Genomic DNA, 23,935 nt, shown 5'->3' with positions numbered 1-23,935 from the left:
AATTGAAATCATAAAGTGCTAGAACAACTGGGTATTAGTATGGGAAAAATGAAACTTTGTCATTAACTTACACCAGACATAAAAATTACTCAAATTGGATCATAGACTTAATCATAAAAGCTAAAATGATAATACTTTCAGGAGAAAACATAGGAGGAAATCTTCACACAAACAGGGTGTACACAAAGATTTTCTTTTAAAGGAGATAAAAGGCAATAAAGCAAAAAATCTAGCAAATTGAACTTTATAAAAATTAAAAACTTTTGCTATTCTAAAGTCAAGATTTTAAAATGAGAAAGGCAGCCACGGACAGGGAGAAAATACTTGCAATGCATATACATATGATTAATATATTTGACAAGGGACTAGTATCCTGAATTTATAGAATATCTTCCTTTACCACTCAATAGTGTTAAGATAAATAAACCAATTTTAAAAATGAATAAAATATTTGAAAATACATTTCAAGCAAGAAGGTATATGGATGACCAATAAGCACTTGAAAAGCTCAGTATCTTCGTGTATATATAAAGATAAAAGAAATAACATGTAGAAATACTAGGACAAAACAGGATCATATTCTACATGTCAATTCTAACTTTTTTACTGTAATAATCATGGAGCAGCACAGAGAATTGCATTATATATATATATATATGGTATATAGTATATATATTTAGCAACAAAATGAACCCATGTGTAACCACTGCCCAGAGGAAGACTAGCAGATCACCAGCACCCCAAATACCAGAAGTCCCCATTGTATCCATAGCAATCACAATCTTCTCATTCCTCATCCATTTTAATTCACTCCCTATGTCAATTTTAACTACTATGATTATTTCCCTGATTTATGTTATGAATTAACTTTCTATGCTAGCGAACCTAAACAATATCATCTAATTTTGCCTGCTTTTTGGACCTTACATAATGGACTCATATTGTAGGTATACTTATTTTTCTTGCTTCTTTTTTTTTTTTGCTTAATATTATGTGTGTAAAGATTAATTCAGATCATTCCCCATGACTATGATTTGTTTATTTTCTTTTAGTATGGTATTCCATTGTATAAACATATCACAACTTATTTATTGACCCTACCATTGATGAATATTTGAGTTGTTGCCTATTTCTGGCTCTTACAAATGAGCTCTTATAAACATTCTCATATATGTATCCTGCTATATATATGCATGAATTTCTTTAGGAAGTATTCCTAGGAATGGAATTTCTGAATCATAAGAATATGTATATTTTTTAACTTTGTTACAGAATGCCAAACTATTTTTCTGATGTGGTTGCACTAATTTACATTCTCAACATCAGTGTATAAGAGTTCCAGTTGCTCCATATCCCCTCTAACACTTTATATTATCAGGCTCTTCCATTGTAGCCAATCTGATTTCATTTCCCTGACTGATAACTAAAAAGCTGGGCACCTTTTTATGTTTAGCAGCCATGTTGATATTCTCTTTTGGGAAGCCTTTTTAAAGTACCCATATTTGTATTAGGATGCCTGTTGTTTTCTTGTTGCTTATTTCTGAGTGGTGGGAAATTGAATAATTTGTTTTTTTATTTCCTTTTTGGCTATTGTATTAACTATTTAAATAATGAAATAATAAAAAATTTAAAATAATAGAAACACATACAAACTTGCTTCAGTCTACATGGTATTTCATTGTATAGACATATCTTAAACTATTTAACCAATCTTCTAATGATGGAAATAAAGATTATTTCCAATTAAAAAGTATTATAAACAACAATGCAATAAACAGTCTTGCACAAACACAGTGTTGGAGGAGAGTTGGAGGAGAGGGGCAATGGGTGTTGAATGGTGGGGAGCATGGCATTGATGAGAACCCAGAACAAATTGTTTTCTTCTTCCCTACCATGAACATGCTTTCCTGAAAGTCATGTCTGTATGCTGGCTCAGGTACATGAGGGAACAGGTAAGAAAGGAGCAAGACAAAAGAAGAAAAAAGATGATCAAAGATTGAAGGGAGTCTGGTTTTGTTTCCATTTTTTTAAATTACAGAAATGTTCAAACAGAGATATTGAAAGATCGTAAGGAATACACACAGAGCAATCACTAAGCGCAACAATTGTTACCTTCTTGCAATATTTGCTGCATATTTGCCTTTTTACCAGAGCCATTTTAAATTAAGCAGCAGGCATCCTGACACTTCCCCCTTCAGTGTTTCGACCTGTATCTCCTACAAATAAAGACTTTCTCCTATATACTCTCCTCATACAAACGATACAGCATTATCTCCAAGAAAAATGAACCATAATCTAGTGGTATATATTACCCAGGCCATAGTTTTTGAGCAGAGCAAATTGTTCATGAATTAGGTGGGAGTGGGGATGCAGGGAAGAAGCCTTAAAAGAAGAGGAGTATCTTTGTTCCCTCACCTCTCCCCACCTCTAACCACAATCTAGAGGCACAGGATGTAAGCAGCTATTAAGATCCAAGTTTTTATTCCTATTTTTTAAAGATTTTTTTTCTGAGAAGCAAAGAAATATACACTCATTATAGAAAATGCAGACAGTGCAGTGAAAAGCTATCCACAAAACCATCCCTTTTTCTTTTTAAGAATCTCACAGAGACTGAGGCAAACCAGTGAACGTTCATGGGAAAAACGTTGTCCTCGGCCTAAATCCTACTGTTTGGTTCTTCCCCTTGCTTTTCTGTAGGTGGAGTCACTGGGCATGGCTGGATCCCACCCCAGACTCAGCCACATTTTAGTCCTGTAGTTTGTAACCTGGAAATCTGCCTACCTGCTAGAAGAAATTTGGAATGAAGGCTCTGTGTCCAGCTGCCAAAACCAGGCCTTATTATATACACTTCACAACTCTGCCTACTTAAAAAACATTCTTTTTCCGCCCACAGATGGAAGCTCCAGATGAACTGTCTTGCCGGCTTCTCCCCACTGGAATATTCAGAGAGCTCTCAGACCTCTCCGGGAAGGAGAACCACAACTTCCTGGTAGGAACACAGTGCTGAAGACTGAAGTTAGAGCTTGAAACAAACAACTTTCAGATCACTCAGAGTCAGGCAGCCGGCATGTGCCAGGACTTGCTCAGCAGCTGGTGTCCAAGGGTGCAGCCTTCCTTCTCTTTCTGGCATGTGGGAGGATTTGCCAGCTAGTTAGACCACAGCTAGGGTTTCAAAGGGTAACTCTAGACTTTTCCACAGGGAGGAAAAACGCCACTCCTCCTTACCACTTCTCCATCATCTCCATCATCGTGAGTCAGAGTTCTCACCTCTCCAACTCCCGCCCTTTCCCCTCCCCACCCCGCTATCTAACAGCCACCTGCTCTTTGCTCATTACCAGTTCTGCGCAACTGGCCTCAGAGTACAGAGCCAGGAGAGCAACACCTTCTTGCAAACGCTCCTTCAGGTCTAGAGTCCTTCCAGTCCCCACGTTGTTTTCTAACTTTTTCTCTAAAGTGAAACTCAGAACACTGAGGGGTAAAAATGCATGTCTCTGAAGAACAGTCCCCTTTCTTGCCCTGGGACTCCCCCAGGGTGGGCTGTGGTCCAGATCTTCTCTACGTAAGTAACCTGTTGCTGCTTTCATTAATTGGTTTCTAGAACACTGCTTCACTTTTGCATACATCTGGTGTCTTCCAGGATACTGGTTCCAGCCTCAATTGTAATGTCTGCAGTTTGGACTTTAGCATGATGACCTAAATCCTAGTAATAGCAATTACAGTCACAATGATGTTAATAACAGCCCTTCCTATGTGTAAGTCTAAAGTTTTCAATGGCACTCTAGTACTGGAGCCAGACAGATGAGTGTAAGTGGAGATGATGTTAGTGCAAAAAGGTTGTAACTTTTAGTTGGCAATACAACTTGTTTGTACTGTATATATATATATGTAAAATTGTAAATAATTTAGACCAAAATTAATCTGACCTCCTCACCCCTCCCTCACCATTAGTGGGAATAGTGGCACGGGCTGGGGGAGTGAAGAGTGAAAACTTCATATGCAATCTTGCTTAAAACTGAATCTAATCTAAAAATTAAACAATATCTTTAGTTCAATCTCTCTTCCTAAAAATGCCCAGACTCTCAGAGGCTCCTCTCCCCTGTCTCTCTCCCTAAGTAGGTATGCAGGTATCTTGCACACTAGATACCTAGATGTGAGTTTTACAGGATATCAGGAGGTACATGAAACTCAGGGCTTGGGGCACTGGGTACAACATACCCAGATGAATTCTGGGTCCATCCAAGATAACATCCTCGTCCAAATGCCTCAGCGGCATGGACAGTATCCCCACTTCCGTCAGTTAAGGCCTTATTTATGTGACATAACTGCCTTCTTCCCTCCCTGAAGCCAAGAGTGAGGAAATTTATAACATCCTGTTTCTGTTGCTCTTTTTCTTTATTTACCCCTTTATCTTTCTACAATTTGCAAGAAAAGGGATGGGCTATTGGCCTTTTACTACCCCTACATCCTCATACCCTAGAGCCAGCCTAGCTACCTGAGTAGCAGGTTATACCTGCTCTGCAGCATGCGACAACACTATAAACTGGATCCTCCATGCTTACCCCCATCCTCAATACTCCAAAAGAAGCCATAAAAATTTTAAATATTATTGCAAGGAAATTATCCAACTTGCAAGTTGCCTTGCTGTCTAATTTGCCCTTGTATCTCAGAATCTAAGGATTATCTTCTTTTTTGTCTCTGATTTTTTTCCTTGACAAATCCTAATCTTCCTCTCCATTCCTACACTCCACCCCAAGAAGATGCCAGCCTGGGGCCAATAAGAGCAAAGATCAGATTCCCAGAAAGACAGAAGAAAAAAGCACAGCAACAGTTTCTAATAAGTAACTCCTTTATATCAAGCAACCCTTTCACTGAGTTACACTGAGGTTTAAATAAGATATTGCATGTAAATTGCTTAGGAAAAATACTTAGTCAATGGATATGCAATAAAATATAGTTATTGTTATTTGTCACTCATTGTGCCATCTAACCACTGAAACGTGTGAGGCAGTTTGACCAGGTGGTATTCTCCATTTTACAAATTAGAAACATGAAGCTCAAAGGCACTGCTATTTTCTGTCGGTCAAATGAAAACTAAGCAGTGGGGACAAATTAGGGTTCAGAGTTTGTGACCTCTTCTCCTGTACTCAGTTCTAATCTTCCTTTCTTAATCAAGCTGCACCTCTTATATGTAACTTTCTAGAACTCTTAGACCAAAGGTCAGCAAGCTTTTTCTGTTAAGGGTCAGATAATAAATATTTCAGGTATTGCAAGCCCAAAGGACTCTGTCACAAATATTCACCTCTGCTACTGTAGCACAAAAGCAGCCATGGGAAGTACATGGACAAATTGCTGTGGCTGTGTTCCAATAAAACTTTATTTAGAAAAACAAGCAGTGGGCCAGATTTCACCCAAGGGCTATAGATGGCTGACCTCTACTTCAAATCAATACCAAATGCTTGGTACATAGTGAGGGATCCAAAATGAGTTCAGAAAGATAAATGAATAAAACAATGATTTGTCCTACTTTGAATTCTTTTAGCCCTACAAGGTTCTACTATCTAATCTAATAGTAAATTTCATGTTCTTGTATTATTCAATATAATTTCATATGTCTCTTCTTTTTCCATGTATAAAATAATATTGAATATGCATCTTGTTACTTTCCAGTCAGATAGGCCTGGAATTAAGACCTAACTTTTCCATTTGGGCAAGTTAATTTACCTTGAACTTCTGTTACCTCATTTGCAAAATGGGGATAAGAATGCTTATTTAACAGTAGTCTGAGGTTCAGAAATTATGTAGGCACAGTGCCAAGTGAATGGTAGATAGGGATTAGACTACAGTCCTGCAGACAGGGACTTCTTTTATCCAAACTTTCCTATTTTTAGTCTTCCTCATCGCTTTTTAAGTGGATGGGAATTGGGAAGGGTGGTGATTCCGGTCTGGTATGTGAGGGAAGGAGGCTACAGACTGGGAGGCAGGCCACGTGCTCAGGTGGCTTGGATGCTGCTTCCTCTTTCTAGCTGTGGCTAACTTCTGAGGTTTTGCAGAGAGCCAGGAAAAGGTCCCCACTCTCGGCTTGAGCTCATTGCTCAAAGCAGCTGTTCCAGGAGCTATCCATAGTAACATGTTCAAGACCTACATTTGAAATGCACTGTTGAAGATCTTAACACTTCACTGTCTAGGTTAGACTCTTCAATTGACATACATGAGAAAGCTTCACACTTTCTTCATGGTGAAGAAAAACCTGAAGTGGGGATATGACCAGTCAAAGAAGGAAGAAGTCCCCACAGTAGTCGAAAGACCAGGAAGATCCTGGGGGTTGGAAGACATGAATAAACAATCCTAGCACTGCTTCTCACTTGCTGTTTGACCTAGAGCAAGACGAACCCATCCTTTCCTCTGGACCTCAATATTTTCCAAATCTCAGTAATTTATTTCCCATCTTCATAATTCTTATCATGTCCATGTATCCCCATACTATTACTTTTTCTATACTTCAACTAAATCAACTAATTTATTTTAGCCTTATCCTTCACAATAATACCTATTATATAATATCATGGGTACACTAATTATATTTTTCTTATTGCACATTATAATAAATACACACATATCTATTGAAATATCAATTGTAACTATCATAATAAAAATGTTCTCTTTTCCCAGTCTTTCCCTTTACAGTCTAGACAGGTTTTCCTTTTCAAGGAAAACCTGCTTTTTACCCAAGCGAGACTGGTTCTTTTTTTTTAATATTTATTTATATTTTTGGCTGCTTTGGGTCTTAGTTGCAGCACACAGGATCTTTCGTTGCAGTGCACGGGCTTCTCTGTCTAGTTGCGGTGTGCGGGCTCCAGGGCACATGGGCTCTGAAGCTGCAGCTCTCTAGTTGTGGTGTGTGGGCTAAGTTGCCCCGCGGCATGTGGGAGCTCAGTTGCCCCGCGGCATGTGGGAGCTTAGTTCCCTGACCAGGGATTGCACTGGTGTCCCCTGCATTGCAAGATGGATTCTTAACTACTGGACCACCAGGGAAGTCCCAAGACTTGCTCTTGAACAAGAGAGAGGCCCTGCCCCTTCTGCACCCAAAATTCCTTGATGAAGAACCTGGCCTCTGAAGAGGGGTCACGGAGTGGCAACCAGCTTTATCTTGAGGGAACTGAACTACATGTTTCTATAAGAGATGGACTGTGCCAAAATACCATACAATGGAATTAACATCACTATTTTTGTATTTAGTAGGTCAATGCTATCTTATTTGAGTGTAGGTCACATAAACAAATGCATCTATTACACCAATTTTATTTTCCTTCCAGAGTGGTCATTTTGGGGATTTAGTGACCACGTGTACATTTTATTTCTACATAAAACCATTTGTGTGAGTTAGAAACACCTGCGTAAGTAGTATTCTCTCTTTTTTTTTTTTTTTATGGGTAGTAGTATTCTCTCTTAAAATTAGTCTCATTAGTTTTAGTTTTCCAGGATTAATATACCCACAGGCCACACAAAGCTAATTTAAGTAGTATATTTTCATTCTCTTATGAAGCTGATTGATTTTCTATCACTTTCTCCAATTAGGAACTTGAAACTTTTATCTTAGAATCATTATTCAAATCATAACATTTATTAAAAGGGTTGGGAAATTTTTGCCTTTTGTTTATTCATCATAAGTAATGGTGGAAATGGACAACTTAAATAAAGGAAATTGTTCCACTTTTTCAGTTTTGGTTTTTGCAAACTTTCAACTATATCCTAACATGGAAAAGAAACTAAAGAATATTAAGACCGGTCCCTATAATTCAGTTAGGAAACATATATACATTTAGCTGAAGCCAAGTAAGTATTGCTCAGGTTAATACTACTAACTTCCTGTAGAATAAGGCAATCAGTCATAGTGAATTAAAATTGTAGACCATCAACTGCAGTGGTCCAGTTGGTTAACAGCCACTACTAGTTTTCAGTTAATAAGACTGAAGTGTGGTCCAGTGCAAAAGACTGAGCAGGTAGCTGCAGGCTGCTTAAGCATTTCACCTGAACCAGGTGAGCTCTTTGTAGGTGTCCAGAGCTTGCGACTTTTGAGCTCTCGTGTAAAGTGCATGCCAGTGTGAGATGCAGTGCAGATACTGGGGAGCTGGAGAGAACACCATCTGTCTTAGGGGCATCCCTTTGCAACCTGAAGTACTGACCACCAGGTAGGGCTCTGGGACAAGAGCAGCAGAAAGCACTTCTCACTCACTGGGAGGTCTAAGGTCTCCAAGGGCTGGGTTTGCTTTGTTAGGGTTGTTTTTCTTTGAGTTGTTCTTGTTGGCTGTCTTAATGAAGTGGGTAGGAGAAGACTGAAAAGCCAGGATGTTGAGCTGGGGATGCAAAATATTATTATTATTCCTAAATAGCATCCCTTTCATTAGACTCAGTTCACTCTGCTGGGATGCAGTTAGGAGTCAAACTTGAGTTTGAGTCTGCCACTTACTAGCTGGGTGAACTTGTAAAAGTTATTTACTCTTTCTGAAACTCAATTTGCTCATGTGGAAAATTATGATAATGGTATCAACCATCCCTTAAAGCTGCTATGGAAAGTAAATGCAATAATGCACATAAAGTGCTTAACACAGTGCCTGGCATGATGCAAGGATTCTGAATGGGGTAGCTATCGTGTTATGTTGTTTTCCACATATGCACAGGCCACCATCCTGACCTGGGATGGTACATTCCCATGCTTTCTCCTAATTTGTCTGGACCCTCTCAGAAACCACAGACACACACATCTCCCATTTGGCCCAGAATGCTCACAAAAGCCTGCCGATCTTGTTATTACACACCTTTACGATTTTCCCTACCAACCTCTGTTATCCCTATTCATGGGGCCAACAGTGTGCTTATTTATACATTTCACCAGCATCGTTGAGCATCTGGATGGGCCAGACATTGGGATAAACCAGAGGCGAGCAAAGCAGACAGGACCCTTAATCTTTGAAAGTTACCGTCCAGCAGGAGCCACAGAACAGTCAACAGCAATAACAACTGACACAAGAAATACCAGTTGCCATGGGAACACATAGTAGGGCCATCTATCCTCATCTTGGGTGGTATGGGTGGGGAGTCAGGGGAACCTAGCTTTGCTTTCTTCCACAGCAAAGTCTTGTACCCCAAATCCAGCCAGCTATCACCAAAGTACAAGTCTCTGGTTACCAAAGGGGCCAGGTAGCAAATGGATGATATGCCAGTAACAGGGTATTACATGTGTAGTTGGCAGCACCCACTCAGATACAAATCACAGGGTCTTAATATGGTTGTGTACGAAAAGTCGATCTATGGGCAAACACATTCTCGATTTTACAACTCAAACTCAAGTACTCATGGAAATGCCCTGGGTGACAGTGTGATTTCTAGTACATCATTTTAAAAATTTTTTAGACTTTTAAGCCAGCATTTCTGCAAATAACATGAGATAGAAACATTTTTTTGTCAGTCAGTATCCCCATACCACTTGCTGAACGATCAGCTCATCTCTTGCCCATTCGTTTCAAATGCCAACTTTCTCATATGCAAAGTTTCCTTTTATTTATGAGTATATTTCCAGGTTCTCTGTCTTGATCCATTTGTCAATGCTATACTCTTCCAATTGCTATAGTTCTATAATGTTTTGATACATAGTAGGGCAAGGGCTGTCTTTGTTCTCTAAATTTTTCTTGGATGTTTGAAATCCATATTAAATGTCTTTACAAAGAAGCTGAGTCTGAAAATCTACTGGTTTACATATCTCAATGTCAAACTCTAATTTGTGGCCTATGCACTGCTTTTCATTATCTATCATGTCCAACACTGTCATGTCATCTCAGATTCTCTTTGTTTATACAATAAAAACAGGGTAGTAGAAATACTATGGCTTGAGTAACTGCAGGATCTAGATTTGAAACTAGGCCCTGCCATTTGCCAGCTGTATGACCTGGGGGACAGCATTTACTCTTCCTAAACCTCAGTTTCTACATTTATAACAGGAGATAAGAACAACCGGTCTCATAAGGTATTGTGAGGATTCTATAGGAGAAAGCAATAAAGATTTTATCAAAGCTCCTGTGCCACACTCACAGACATACTAGAAGCTATGGATGTGAAAAATAGGCTGTGATTTTTTTAAATGCTACATAGTGTTCAGTATCATTATTGGAGAAATTGGCTTGAATATTTCATAGCTGAATAAAAGCTTGTCCTGGAATTGGGAGTCTATATATCCTTTGGTTTTCAGGCAATGGAAATTTTGATGGCCTCATCTTATGCTGTGGCTTCTACTTTTAAGATGTTTGAGTGGTAAGCCACATGTCCAAATCTTTGGCTTTTAGCCACAAGCCACAAAGGAAACTCCAAATTTCAATAAGTGCATCTGCCAAACTCAAATGGGCCGTGGTTCTACCTGGGGTGTCTTGTGAGACTGAGGCAACACACAATGCAACACGTGGACAGGATAAACCAAAGGGGCCAGTGTCTGCATCCCAAGAAAATTACCTTATGAAATGATTATCAGGAAACAAATCATCTTGGCCTCTAAATAACTCCATGTACAGTAACGTGGTTGTCACTTCATATTTGCTACTTCTCAACTGGAAGAAAAGGAAAATGGAAAAGTGTGAGATAAGTCCATAAGTATCTCTTAAGAGACTACTGCAAATTTAATTAACTGAGCAATCGAGTCAGACTTCTTTAAATTTCGATCTGAAATACGAGGGGTTCCTTCAGAGCTTTATTCTTGTTGGAATGGGGCCGTGCTGGCAGGAGGAGAAAAAACAAAACAACATAAAATGTTCCACTAAATTTTAGCTTAGTAATGTTTCATCATTAAGAAAGGATTAAAAGGAAGAATTGTTTTGTCCCTTATAATCACTAGAGTACACTAGAAAAACTGTACCCCAGTTGGTCTATATTTCTCCGAGAAATAGGACAGGGCCCAGTAAACAATTTCACTACATTAAATAAACATCATGATCCCTACTAAGTGTAAAGCACTAGGCATTGTAGGAAATAAAATGGTGCCTAAGAGGTGGCCCCTAGCATCCAAGATCCCAAAGTCTAGGGGAAGATACAGGTGTGCAGGTGTATGTGGATCACAAGGTCCACATGGCTGAGTCCCCATGGTAGAGGCAAAGGTCCCATGGGGAGGAGAGGACAGAGGATGGGGAGAGGATCTTCAATCATCAGGCTGCATTACAGAGGTGGTAGGAACACTGAATCAAAGGGGTCCTCACACAAGATGCACCCTTCTGCCACCTCTTGCTCTACACAGAAGCAGGTGGGGCCAGCCATGCCCACTGACAGACAGTGGGTTGGGGAGGTCTGTCTTCCCTTCTCCATCAGGCAGCAGGTTGGGTATGTGGACTTGGAGTTGGCTCTGCAGGTCCAGGTCATCTCCCCTGCCTCCCTTCCTTCCTGCCTCCTTCCTCTCCTTTATACTTCCCTTCCTCCTTCTCTTTCTTGCTCTTTTCCTTCCTTTTTCCCTCCTTCCATCCCTACTTTCCTATTCTCCTTCCTTCCCCCCAGTCTTCCCTTCCTCCTTCCCTTTCTACCTTCTTTCCTTCCTCATCCCTCTCTCCCTTTCTTCCTCCCTTCTTGTTCTCTCTTGCTCTGAGGTCCAAATACCCACTCACTCTCTGTGTCTGTCTGGCTTTCTCTTCAACATATCCAACAAACATACCGTGCAATAAACATGCCACACAATAAAAACCATTCTCAATACTTCTATCTGGGGAAGTGGGCATAGGTGGTCTAATTAGATTTTTGCCTATACTGTCTTTTCAATACAGCTTTCACTGCAGTCTTGTCCGGAGGGGGGAGAGATTTTCAAGGAACTGCATTAAATACAGCGATGCAGTACTTTGTTTCCCCCATAGCTAGCTAGCTGTGTTTGTCTGCTCCTTTGCGGGGGGAAGGCTAAAGGAGGTGGGGAGGGGCACCAAACCCCTGTCAGGAGAATTTCACACAGGCTGATACGACATGCGAGCATGTCTTAGAGGAGCTGAGATTTGAGCCAGGCTTTGGATACAGCACAAACAATTTTCTATTTGGGGAAGAGCAGACCTGAAGTTAACCCAAGGAAGGCTCATCTCTTCACTCCATCTCTGCCCTCCTGGAGCAGCCAGACCTTTAAATCTAGGTCATCTTGAATTAATCCCTGTGCTGCTTGAAATCATCCTGTAAGTTCCTCATCTTTGAGCCCTGTACTAATGTCAGGTTAGAGGACTCAGAAGCAGTGTCAGGAACACATTTATTCCCAGAGGATTTGGGCCAATACTGCCATAGTGATACTAGAAATTATGACAAAATCTGACTGTCTCACAAAGAGGCACCTATCATCTCTTTGTGAAATCTATTGTCGGGAAATTTATAAGTTGAATATTTTGAGCATCCACTTTAAGCATCTTTGTGATATCTGTGTCAGTCTGGTACCTCTAGGAAATGGTATATTTCTTTAGGAGTTATGATCATAGTTTGGGACAGCTGGCAAGAAGTGTGACTGCCAGCTTGTTGATAGCACTGAGCAGCTGAGATTGTGCTCATCAAGGAGGAGGCGAGCACATACAGTGTTCTAAGTGTGTGCTGGGCACTGGGTGCCTCATGTGTCATCCTTACAAAGTCCCTGTGAGTTAGGCACAATTGGTATTCTCCCTTTACAGGCCAGGGATCAGGGGACAGAGAGGGGAAGTACTTTGTGCCTTAGAGCACTCAGTCAACTGGAGTAAGGCAGAACGTCTGGTCCACGAGGACAGAGATCTTTGGTTTTTTTCCCCTGCTATATCCCAAGCTTCTGCACAGTGCCTGGCACATAGTAAATGTTCAGTAAATACTTTGTGAATGAAGCAAGACTGCAATATAAACCCAGCAGTCTGGCTCTAGACTCTGTGCCCTTGGTATGGAACGGGGTCAGAATATGCCATCCCCAGATATGCCACTTTGGCATAAGAGTTATTTTGAACTGAAAGTGATTGAGAAACAGCAGATGCAAGAAAAGCTCTCTGCCCTCCCCCTTTCTGTCTAAAAGCAGGGTATAAATGTCCTTTTGTGAAGGTGAGTCCACTCCCCTCTCCCACACCAGGAAGAGGAGACAACTTTTATTACTGGAGGCAGCATTTACTTGATTCTGCATAAACAAATATTACTGAAATCTTACCTTCCATTAGTTTCTCCCATATATTTACTTTCCCACAACTTACTGTCCCTAGAAGCCCAAACTCTTTTCCTTCGTCTTGTCACCTCTCCACAAATTTATGGCTCTTCGTTAAAATAGTATATAAGCTCTTAGGCCCAACTGTTTCTCTGGGCTTTCATGTCTTTTTCTATGAGACCCTTACATATACACACAAAATGTTAACATCAAATACAAATTATATAAATTTTATCCTGTTCATCTACTTTTGTCAGTTGAATTTACATGGCCCTGATATTGAACCTAAGAGGGTTTTCCTCCCCGTAGGACACGATGTCATTTCTCTCTTCTCTATCCTTCCTGTGTTTCCCCATCTTTTCCCTAGACTGCAGTTCTCAAACTTTAGCCTATATCAGCATCACCTGGAGGGCTTCTTGCAGCAGACTGCTGAGCCTCACCCCAGAGTTTCTGACCAGTAGGTCTAAGATGGGGATTGAAAATATACACTTCTAACAAGATTCCTGGAGCTGCTGAGGCTGCTGGTCTGGAGACCACACTTTGAGAACCCCTGCCCTAGGCCAAAAATTCCTTTTAAGCTCTACAATTTTTTTTTTTGCGGTACGCGGGCCTCTCACTGTTGTGGCCTCTCCCATTGCGGAGCACAGGCTCCGGACGCGCAGGCTCAGTGGCCATGGCTCACGGGCCCAGCCACTCTGCGGCACGTGGGATCTTCCCGGACCGGGGCACGAACCCGTGTCCCCTGCATCGGCAGGCGGACTCTCAACCACTGCGCCACCAGGGAAGCCCAGCTCTACATTTTTATACAAACATCCTTTCCCTTTATCTACCAGAAGAGGGAAAGCTTATCCTGTTCACAATGCTGAGGGAAAGAAAGCATAAATGAAAATTTCCTTCTCCATTTCAGCAGAAGCATACTCCGGAGCAGAAGGAGATATTGCCAGAGTAATAGAGAAGACCCATAATTTATAATTAGAGAACCTGGATTCAAGTCCTGGCTCTTAGTCAAGTCAGTTGACCTTTCTGCTCCTCATTCTGTAAAAAGGAGCATGTGGATAATCCCTGCCTTTCCTACATCCCCGGGCAGTTGCGAGAATTAAGGGGTAAAACAAGGAGAGCACTTTGTAGACTCTAAAGGACTGTAGAACCAGTACGTGTTATTATGTAGTCAGCTCATAAAACCATAATGTTGGTTTTGAAACTAGAATTAACTGTGGTGGGTGACGGGTGAGTTCAGAAAGAAGCGTGGGCTCTCTATATACCGTACAGCTAAAACAAAATGACACCGTGAGATGTTTCCACGTAGAACATGAAAATTAAAGCTATATGCTTCCAGATGAAATATACTTCATTATCACAGGCCAAACATAAAATAAATAGGGCAGAAATACAGCTACCCATCCCCATAAAGAACCGGGAGGAGATTTAGTGAACAATTCCTGAGTAACTTTAAATGCCTCTTCTATCTCTTTACTGCAGAGTCAAGAAGGGCAGAAAATTATGACATACTAATTATTATGATGGATGGGAAGCCAGTCCCTAACATTAGCTACACTGCTGAAGCAAAGAGGAGCTCCACAGCTCACATACTTCAATAGGCGAGACACTCTAGATGATAATGGGCAATACAGATTAACAACATTATGTTATAACAGGATAATTATTCTTTTTCATTTCCTAGTTCCTTCCCATGAACCTGGTCCTGCCTTACATTTTTCTGTTCCTTGTTTCTAAGGTGCTGTGTATATCAGGCAGGCTCCTCTCCTGCTAATTAAAGGTGATGTCGTGCTTGCTTTTCCTGAGGTCACCAACAGCAGGGGGCCAGGGACAAAAGATTGATGAAACTACTGCAAGGGAACCGCCCCTTCCGAAAGCAAGATGAGGTCATGGGAGGATCAGGGATACAAAGCAAAAAAGCTCTGCAAAAATGAATTCTGCTTTTCTTTCTTTTTTTTAAAAGTGCTTTTTGAGAATTTTAACAATGCATTCAGCAAGCTGGTGTGGATGAGCTTAGAATTAAGAGGTGGGCATTTTTTTTTTTTACTTTGTTTGGAGATAAATTCCAGACAACATCACATAATTAAGCAGCCATTTAGCGATAAGGTCATAAATCCATTCACTCATTCATTCATTCATTTATTCATTCAGGTAGTCAGTCAGTTAGTCATAACCAGTATCTATTAAGCACCTGCCATGTGCCTGGCACTGAGGGACACCAGGGGACACAATAGTGTAGGGGACGATATAGACATGAGCCCTACTATTCCCAAGGGGGAGATAAAACAAAACCAGACAAATATGCAGAATGGCTACGACTTGTGTAAAGCGCCGTGCAGGAAAGAAACAAAGGGCTGAGACACAGGCTGACAGAGGGGGCTACTTTAGGTAGAGCACTCACAGAAGTGGGGGATTAACCGACATGAGAAGGACCAAAATGAGCTATGAATTCAAAGGAGACGGATCTCAGCAAGGGAGAAGCATGTGCAAGGTACACAGGCACGGGGCAAGCTAACCTGAGGACCTGAGGTAGAAGAAGCTGACGCTGAGTGAGCAACAAGAGGAGCAGCGGCAGCTGCTGAGACACACGGGAACCAATTCTGCCAAGACCTTGTGGGGCCTTCCAGGAGCACGTGTGAGGTATGACACTTAGTCTACACATAACAGGAACACGTGGGAGGGTTTCGCCTGGGGAGTGATGTGACGTTTTCTCTGAGCTGTGCTGAATGGTGAAAGGGTATGCAGTGGAAGCGGAGAGCCACTAGGAGGCAGTAGTTCAAGTAAGAGATGGTGGTGGTGCTGGTGGTGAAAATGGAGGGAGCCAGGAAGACTGAAGGGAAATTTGGAGACGGGCTTGATGGGACGTGCTGATGGACCGGGTAGAGGTGGGCGTCAGAGGACCTGAAGCTCGCCGGCTTCACTGATGGCATGGAGGGCAGCACCTTTTACTGAGCTTGGCTAGAAACAGATTTGTGGGGAAGAAAATCAAATTCCAGGGTGGAAATCTCTCATTGCTTTTGGAGTTTGAAGGAATTGTCAGTGTTCTGACAGCATGTATACGTTCCCATAGCTCTTAGGCCGCACTGATTCCACACGAAATCGTATACTGGGAAGCTGGAAATGTAGTTCGTCGGCCGGTCCTAGGAGAGCATCCTACACTGACTTATGAGGTGCCTCCACCAGCAACTCGTGGCGGCCGCGGTTCATAAAGATGTTACCACAATGGCGGCAGAGTGGTTTCAGCCCAACAGACTGGCAAAAACAGGAGAAACGTACATGCTAAACACTGAGCCATGTTTCCACCGTAGAAACTGCATTGATGACAATTTCTAATACTGTATCTCATGTTATAGTTTACGATGTATTTTAAGACAGTGCCTCTAAAACTTTCGTATGCATACAAATTACCTTGGCATTCTGTTAAAACAAAGATTCTGATTTAGTAGGCCCAGGGTGGGGCCTGAAATTTTGAGAGATGCTGAGGCCAACAATCTGAAATGACATTTGAACTAGCAGGACTATAATGTACCTTATCTTTTTGCTTCTACACAGTCTTTAGGAAAGTTTAATCATCTTTATTGTACAGAAGAAATAACTAACCCTTAGAGAGTTTTAAAATATATCTTGTCTAAACAAGGAACAGTCAATAGGGCCTAGAATGTAAACCACAGTTCACCAATACTAGTTACAATTAGAAAAATCTGTGAGACTATGCAGGTTTAATCCTTATTTAATAAAACTGTCATTTGGCAAACAGGTAAAAGAAAGAACTATTTAAAACAGAAGTGATCAATATGTTTGCATGAGGATCAATTCAGGAAAAACAAGGTTTGAGACTATTTAACACAGATATCTTTGTGTGTGTATAATTTTATTCATTTTTTAATTGAGGTATAACTTACATACATTAAAGTGCATAAATCTGAAGTGTTCAGTTTTATTCATTTTGAACTGAGGCATAATTTATAGGCATTAAAATGCATGGATTTAACGTGTAACCACCACCCAGAACAAGATATAGAGCATTTCCATCATCCTAGAAAGTTCCATCATGTCCATTTCTAGTCAGTTCTTTGATTTTTATCAACAGTGATAAATTTTGTCTGTTCTTGAACTTCATATAACTGAAATCGTATAGTATGTACAGTCACCTGGTATCCACAGGTTGTACATTGGCCGATTCAACAAACCACAGATAACGTACAGTACTATTTTTATGATCTGTGGTTGACTGAATCTGCAGATGTGGAATCTGTGGATGGAGGACCAACTATGAGACTTTGAAAATCCACAGATTTTAGTACCCAGGGCTGGTCTTGGACCCAATCCCCCCTCAGATATCAAGGGATGACTGTACTTCTTTGTGCCAGCTTCTTTCACGCAATGTAATATTTTAAGGTTCATAACCTTAAAGTTTTTTTTAGGTTTTATCAAGAACTATCCCACCTCTCACTACACAATATCTACAGTTTTCTTTCACCATGATTTCATGATTCTCCCACAGTGAGAGGTTTCCCATTTCGGACTATAATTATAGAAATTACCCATCTAGCAACCACTGAGCATTTGATTGTAATAATAAAGTTTGGCCAAACTTTACTGTTGAGTAAAAGACACTTTTGAAACTAGTTTATTTTGTCTCTTGCTGACTGGCTTTGTGAGTTACTTAATTGCACATTCTGGATGTTCTCATACTGCCTCTTAACACTGAACCCTCTAAAACAAGAAATTTCCTCAAGCAAAAATGAACAGCAATAGCCCAACATCTTTAAGACAAAGAAGTATTATTCAGTATACTTACATTCAAACATGCAATTTTCCTCAGCCTGCTTTTTTTTATTATTATTATTCTTGGCAGCAGGCCTAGCAGAGGTAGAAATTTTATTGAGCAACACACACACACACACACACACACACACACACACATACACACAAAGCCAGAGTCAAAGATCCCAGCCTCCTGCCAGCTAACCTAGCTAACGGGTGCTCCTCTGTCAGCCATACCTGCCAAATAGATAATGAAGCTCTTGATCAGCTTCTTACCACCGGGGCCCAAGTGGGATGGGTCATGCAGTTCAGTCCTCTCAGCAGCCTAGTTTTTGCATCTCTTGAGATGTGAGAGTTCCAGAAATTAGGTTGCTGACCATGCCTTTAAGGCTGAGAGCATTAAACTCTAATGCTCTAGTCAACACCTGCAACTTCTTTTCAGTAGAGCTGTCTAATCCATTACACACACACACACACACACACACACACACACACACACACACACACGCACTCACAGTATGAGTGCTTAGTATATGGACGGAGTGGGCAGAGCCATCTGCATTTTGTCCCTCCCATGCATCTGAAATAACCCTTGACTTCTGTTGTGCTGGCCGTCAGCATCTATGTCAGGGCCTATCACTTTGCAGACTGGGTTTGAGAGAAATTTTTGTTTCAGCAGGAGTTTGTTTGCATTTTACTTTTTATTTTTTGTCTCTGAGACTAGGTGGTAAAATCATATTTCTCTGTGTACCATGTAAGGTTGGGGATAAACTGCTGTAGGAGCTAGTTCTGTAATACTGAAGGGTTTTAGGGAGTAGCAAATGTTAAACTGTCTCTTTGTAATTAGAAGGCTTGTCCTGAGAGGCACAAAATGATATGTCCAAGAGGATAAACATTTTGTCCTGTTTGTCTTGGTATTCCCAACACCTAGCCCAGGGCTGGGCAGAGAGTGATGCTCAATAAATATCTGTGGAATCAAGGGCATTTTGTATGCCAAAAATAAAGAAAAATAACATAGATGTTTAACAGAAGTGATAAGGCAGACATTCCTTTCACTAACAAAGTACAGAATAATTATGGAAGCAGGAAGACAACAAAAACATACTTTGGAAAAAAATGTTTATATTAAGAAAATTTCTGTAAAGTGATCCTAATGCTTTGTAAGACCAAAAAAAAAACCTATAATTTTTATGCTTTTTACCCAGCTTCAAATTTAAGCATTCATAGCACATGATTTCATTGTAGATAATTACTGAGTGACAATCACATACAGATTTATTCAGTACCAGTTAATGGAAAATGGCTCCCATAGACATCCACTAATATATTAGAACCACATTTAGGTATTAGATTTTTAATCAAGAAATGATCACCCTTCTCATGAATACTGATGTTGATGGCACAAGTGTCAAAGATGTGAAGAAATACTATTTTGAATAGTAAGTTGCATTTCTCACTACAAAAAAGTGATAGTTTTGTCTGCCACATTTTGATTAACTTTGCTTGATTTGGTCCTACGTTTTCTTACACGGCCATTGCACCAACTGAGGCGGAGACATGGTGGAGAAGGGAGAAGAGGGAAGCACAATTCCTCCTTTCTGTTTCTCCAAAACACAAACAAGCCCTTACCTGCTTCCAGGCCCTTGCATTTGCTTTTCCCTCTCCCTGAAATGTCCCATCCCCAGTGCTTCATGGGACCAGCTCATTCTCATCTTTCAGGTTCTTGCTCTAGTGCTCTCTTCAGAGAGGCGCTCCCTGACCGCTTAGTCCACAGTGGCTGCCTTAGTGGCCCTCCACCTCATTGCATTCAGCTGTGCAGTTGTCTTGTCTATTATCTGTTGACTTGTTAACTATTTCCCTCATTCAAATGGAAGCTCTCTGAGGTCAGAAATTCTGTCTGTCTTATTCACCACTGCATCCTCAGCTCCCAGCCAAGTGCCAGCACATGGTGGGCACTCAATAAAAATCTGAAGAAGGAGGCTTCCCTGGTGGCGCAGTGGTTGGGAGTCCGCCTGCCGATGCAGGGGACGCGGGTTCGTGCCCCAGTCCGGGAGGATCCCACGTGCCGCAGAGCGGCTGGGCCCGTGAGCCATGGCGGCTGGGCCTGCGTGTCCGGAGCCTGTGCTCCGCAAGGGGAGAGGCCACAACAGTGAGAGGCCCAAGTACCGCAAAAAAAAAATCTGAAGAAAGAATGAATAAATGTATGAATCCACCACTTTTGTTTATAAAACATTTTAACTGCACACAACTTGAAGAATCAGCATAAAGCTGTTTCTAAACCCAGCCTCCCAGAGCTTAGTGGAGACAGAAGGCAGTTAGTCGCAACCTTTCAGGTTCTTTGGCTATTTCTTGGCATTCCTGTGGTGCCAGGATAGTTATGGTAGAAAGCAGCTCAGATGACATGGGTTTGGCTCACATGAGAAACTTCGGTGGGAATCAAAGAGCTGCTTCTCTGCTGTTTCTGACAGAGTTCACGTAAGTCACTATGTCATAATTTATAGTAACTTCTAAGAGTCTGAGTCAACTCTGTGGACACCTCAGAGGTTGGAAAACCAGGAGACGTGCTACAAAATGTTAAGGTGAGGTGCCTGTGATATTAGTCTTTTATTCAAAGTGCCTAGATTATCTAAATGCATTCATACTAGGTTTTTTAAGTTACATTAATTCTCAGAGTAATTCATATTCATTATATAAAACTGAAAAAAAAAATCCCAAGCATCAAGATATCCAAAGAAGATCATCATCACATGTTCCAGTAGTGTAGTGTGACTCTGCAGTGAGATACCTAGATTCCAATACCTTTCTGGCCACTTACTGAATTTGTGACTAGGATAGATTGCAAACGGCCACAAATTTTTCCCATTCCTGTATGCAAGCCCCCTTGCAATGTGACTATGCCACTCTTGCAGTCAAGAGGTGGAATCTATTTCCCCACCCGTTGGCCCAACATGGCTTATTTCATTTAACCAGTGGGATGTTATCAAACATGACACCAGCAGAAACTCGAAAAATGCTTGGGTATTTGGTTTCGGCCACTCTTGTGACCGGGAACTCCTCCACCACCGTGTGAACAAGCCTGGGTTAGCTTCCTGGAGGATAAGTGACCACATGGGGCGAGGCCCAGCTGTCCCATTGTCCCAGTGAAGGCCCAGAGATGGGAGAGAGGCCATCCTTGACCATTCAGCCCTGGCCAGGTTACTGAGTCCAGAAGAATTGCAGTCAAGCCACAGAATTATGGCAAATAGTAAATGTTTGCTGTTTTAAAACACTTTATTTCATTAGTTAGCAGAAGCTAACTAATACAATAATTCTGTGCAAATTGCTTAATCTCTTTAAGTCTTAGCTTCCTAATCTGTAGAATAAAGATAATAATAGCACATTTCCCGTAGGCTTTGTTTCAAGTACTAAATGAGATAATGTGTAGAAAGGATTTAGTATCATTCCTCGCACATAGTTAAGTGCTGAATACATTTTTATTGTTTTCTTCCAAGCTTCTTAGAAACTCAAGAATGTGCGCTATGATTTTCTGTTCTGTTTTGTTGATATAATATTATACTACTTAATATTTATCCACAACATAAAACCATTGCCTCATTGTTTATTAATTAGGTTGTGTCCAATTTAAAATTTGTAACCTCATCAGGGTCTCACAGAAGCACCCTCTCTGCCATACTGAAATGGAAGAGGGCTCTTCCAGGGCATTTGGGAACTTCCATGCAGCTTCTTCAAGGAGAAATAAGGAAAAGTCTTCCCATGGAGCAAACAGAAAAATTCTAGTTTATCCAATATAATAGTTTATTTTAAGCAATTGGGTTGGGGAAGGCAGGGAGATTCCCATGGCCTGAAAGTGATGCTCTGAGAAGACGTATGTTCTTTGTGGCAAAGAAGTCCCTTGTTGTTCCATATCACAAGTATTTGTTCTAAGACTAAGAAGCTCCTGTTCATGGCAACCCTGGAATAAAGGGGCTGTTTCCCAAATTACTAGAGACAGCTCTACAGATTGTTGGAAAGCTCCTTCCTGGGATGAGGTCTGTATCATCCCCCAGGCAGACTCTATACCTCGAGCAGCTGTCAGAACCCCTGAGAGATGCCTGCAGATCACTGTTGGTCAGTGGTCGTTCAGAGACTGAGTGGCTGGCATGAAAGGTCACTGCTACAGCATACCAGGTACACTAACTTCCTGTGGTGATTCTAACGACCCATGTTTTTAGAGGTCCTGTTGGAAGACCAGCTCCTCTGGTGTAGGCTGCAGTCTTACAGACTCCCAGAAAGTGCATTTCAGCTCCACAACCTCATAAAAGAGCTTCCTGAGGTTTGAAGCTGCAGGAAATAATCAGCTCTTGTCCAGAAAAGAAGAAAAGGTGAGGATCCCCACAAGGAATGGACAACTGTGTGCTTCATGACAAAGATCGAAAGAGCTGGGGATTATTTCTGGTGTGTGTCTCTATCCATAGGATTACAGACAATGGGGGGAGACCTCCAAGATGGCAGAGGAGTGAGACATGGAGATCGCCTTCCTCCTCACAAATACATCAGAAGTACATCTACACGTGGAACAACTCCTACAGAACACCTACTGAACGCTGGCGGAAGACCTCAGACCTCCCAAAAGGCAAGAAAGTCCCCACGTACCTGGGTAGGGCAAAAGAAAAAAGAATAAACAGAGATGAAAGAATAGGGACGGGACCTGCACCAGTGGGAGGGAGCCATGAAGGAGGAAAGGTTTCCACACACTAGGAAGCCCCTTTGCGGGTGGAGACTGCGGGTGGCAGAGGGTGGGTGCTTTGGAGCCAAGGAGGAGAGCGCAGCAACAGGGGTGCAGAGGGCAAAGCAGAGAGATTCCCGCACAGAGGATCAGTGCTGACCGGCACTCACCAGCCCGAGAGGCTTGTCTGCTCACCCACTGGGGCGGGCTGGGGCAGGGAGCTGAGGCTCAGGCTTTGGAGGTCAGATCCCAGGGAGAGGACTGGGGTTGGCTGCATGAACACAGCCTGAAGGGGGCTAGTGCACTACAGCTAGACGGGAGGGAGTCCAGGAAAAAGTCTGGACCTGCCCAAGAGGCAAGAGACCATTGTTTCAGGGTGCGCGAGGAGAGGGGATTCAGAGCACCGCCTAAACGAGCTCCAGAGACGGGCGCGAGTCGCAGCTATCAGTGTGGACACCAGAGATGGGCATGAGACGCTAAGGCTGCTGCTGCCTCCACCAAGAAGCCTGTGGGCAAGCACAGGTCACTCTCCACACCTCCCCTCCCGGGAGCCTGTGCAGCCCGCCACTGCCAGGGTCCCATGATCCAGGGACAACTTCCCCAGGAGAAAACATGGCGTGCCTCAGGCTGGTGCAATATCATGCTGGCCTCTTCCGCCACAGGCTCGCCCCGTACTCTGTACCCTTCCCTACCCCCGGCCTGAGTGAGCCAGAGCCCCCCCCCCCCCAATCAGCTGCTACTTTAACCCCGTCCTGTCTGAGCAAAGAACAGATGCCCTGAGGTGACCTACACGAAGAGGCGGGGCCAAATCCAAAGCTGAATCCCAGGAGCTGTGCGAACAAAGAAGAGAAAGGGAAATCTCTCCCAGCAGCCTCAGGGGCAGCGGATTATATCTCCATAATCAACTGGATGTACCCTGCATCTCTGGAATACCTGAACAGACAACAAATCATCCCCAAATTGAGGCACTGGACTTTGAGAGCAATGATATATATATATAATTTTTTTCTTTTTCTCTTTTTGTGAGTGTGTATGTGTATGCTTCTTTGTGTGATTTTGTCTGTATAGCCTTGCTTTTACCATTTGTCCTAGGGTTCTGTGTGTCCGCTTTTTGTTTGTTTTTAGTATAGTTTTTAGCACTTGTTATCATTGGCGGATTTGTTTTTTGGTTTGGTTGCTCTCTTCTTCCTTTCTTTTTTTTAAATTACTTTTTAAAAATTTTTAATAATTATTTTTTATTTTAATAACTTTCTTTTATTTTTTTTCTTTCTTCTTTCCTTCCTCTCTCTCCCTCCCTCCCTCCCTCTCTCTCTCTC

General features: G+C 41.8%; 1 long non-coding RNA gene across 1 annotated transcript in view; it reads right to left on the bottom strand.

The window, feature by feature from the left end:
* Positions 1-10,506: 10,506 nt before the first annotated feature.
* Positions 10,507-23,935, bottom strand: part of LOC113628050 (uncharacterized) — a 236,617-nt gene continuing 223,188 nt past the window's right edge. The window contains exon 3 of the long non-coding RNA XR_003435856.1: positions 10,507-10,595. This is a non-coding gene — a long non-coding RNA (uncharacterized LOC113628050). The remainder of the gene's footprint in view (positions 10,596-23,935) is intronic.

The sequence above is a fragment of the Aethalodelphis obliquidens genome, unplaced genomic scaffold, assembly GCF_003676395.1.
Source record: "Aethalodelphis obliquidens isolate GAN/ISIS:26980383/991018 unplaced genomic scaffold, ASM367639v1 scaffold22, whole genome shotgun sequence".
Lineage (NCBI taxonomy): Eukaryota > Metazoa > Chordata > Mammalia > Artiodactyla > Delphinidae > Aethalodelphis > Aethalodelphis obliquidens.
This window is presented reverse-complemented; position numbering and strand designations above follow the sequence as displayed.